The 1,981-nt window shown below is 44.0% G+C and overlaps 1 non-coding gene across 1 annotated transcript; it reads left to right on the forward strand.

Moving 5' to 3' along the window:
* Nucleotides 1-164, forward strand: LOC146184351 (U1 spliceosomal RNA). Its single transcript, XR_014708997.1, has one exon. It is a non-coding gene; the product is annotated as a U1 spliceosomal RNA (small nuclear RNA).
* The last annotated feature ends 1,817 nt before the right edge of the window (nt 165-1,981 follow it).

Here is a 1,981-nt window from a genome sequence, read left to right on the forward strand (position 1 = left end):
ATACTTACCTGGTGCCGAGGCTACCGTGATCAGCAAGGCGGTGCCTCCAGGGAGAGGTGCGGGCATTGCACTACGCTCGTGCTGACCCCTGCCACTACCCCAAACTGGGGCAGATGGGGCATGCAATTTTTGGTAGTGGGGGACTGCGTTCGCGCTTTCCCCCTCGCTATACCATCAAAAGTCAGATTTTATAACTCATCGGCGGCTGTTTTGGTGCTGCTCCGTTGCAGGCACTTCGGTAATGCGAGGTCGTTCGCTTAAGGAGAGTTTAGTTACGTAATAATTCAGATCATAAATAGATAAACCTCGTGGAATGCACAGGTTTGCTTAGTAAGAAATGACCTTCAGCAGTCTATTTCGGATATTAAGTATCAGGGGAATCCCTCCTCTCCTCTATCATTTGCCTCTTATCGGCGTTAATTAGTCGCACTTTATCCGCCTAGAGCAAGTTTGTAGGTACACCATCGCTACTGTCGCTGGAAGAAAAAGGCGCAGTATCTGTCACACTTGCTCTGTGTGACAGATAATAATAATGAGATTCTTGTTGAGGGGGGAAGAGAAGGGGGGGGATTACACGGCCCTATAACTGTCTCCTGTACTTGCAGGGATACACCGCTACGGGGCCGAGTAGAGGGTAAGGGGGAATGAAAGAGGGGAGAGGAAGGGGGAGCGAAAGCGTTGTCGTTGGTAGTCAATGTCGAGGACCCCTGGAGAAAAATGCCAAACATGGAAGGGCAAACACTCGTACAACAAGGATTGGTGGATTTTGAAGCGGGGACGTGCCGCGCAAAGGAGAAAGCCTTCATGACATATGTAGAGATAATTATGAGGTTTAAAGAAAGGGAAAAAAAAAAAAGAAAATCCGATAGGGAGATTTGGAATGTCATGGATGCTTATGCTAGCAGTTGGATGCGCGCGGTGGGAGGAGTGGGGCCTTGCAGAAGGGGCAAAGAGCCTTGTGGGATAATATAGGAGGAGATAAGATAATAATAATAATAAAAAATAATAATAATAATAAAAAAAAAGTAGTCTGAGGGCATATTTGAAATGCGACAGATAGGCTGGGAAGGAAGGGCCTTTGCAGAGGTTGCATGGGACCTTATGGGATATATAAAGGAAGAATTGATGATAATAAACACCACAAAAAAAAAAAAGAAGAAGAGGGAGAAAAAAAAAAGTCTGAGGGGATTATTTGAAATGCAGGAGATAGGGCCTTTGCAGAAGGTGGATGGGACCTTATGGAATATGTAACGGAGCAATTGATGATACTAAACAGACAAAAGAAAAAAAAAAAAAAGAAGAGAGGGAAAAAAAAAGTAGTCTGAGGGCATTAGTTGAAATGCAACAGATAGGCTGTGAAGGAAGGGCCTTTGCAGAGGGTGGATGGGACCTTATGGGATATATAAAGGAAGAATTGATGATAATAAACACCACAAAAAAAAAATAATAAGTGGAGGGAGAAAAAAAAAAAAAGTAGTCTGAGGGGATTATTTGAGATGGAGGAGATAGGGCCTTTGCAGAAGGTGCATGGGACCTTATGGAATATGTAACGGAGGAATTGATAATGATAAACACACACACAGGAAAAAAAAAAAAGATTCTGTGGGCATTACATAAATTGGTAGAGATAAAAGTTAGACGATTTGCGGGCAGTTGGTTGCGCGCAGGAGTGAGAGAAGGTCCTTGTGCAAAAAGGCCTTATAGGACTTAAAGAAAAAAAAAACACAAACAGAATAATGATAATAAAAAAAAAAAATGGAACTGGTGCTATGCGGGGAATAGCGCGGGAGTGGCACACTGAATTGGTGAGAGTTGCTGGCAATAATTTGCGCACTAGGGGAAGATGGAAAGTGTTCACAGTTTTGCACTTAGTCCACTGTCCCGTAGGAATAACAGGAGCACTTTTAGGGCACTTTGCACTTTGTGGGGAGGGCCAGACGGGTGAAGGATCTCACATGTGTTAGCACAGGGAAGTCCAAGA

The sequence above is a fragment of the Amblyomma maculatum genome, chromosome 7, assembly GCF_055883805.1.
Source record: "Amblyomma maculatum isolate TAMU_Amacu chromosome 7, ASM5588380v1, whole genome shotgun sequence".
In the NCBI taxonomy this organism is placed as follows: Eukaryota; Metazoa; Arthropoda; class Arachnida; order Ixodida; family Ixodidae; genus Amblyomma; species Amblyomma maculatum.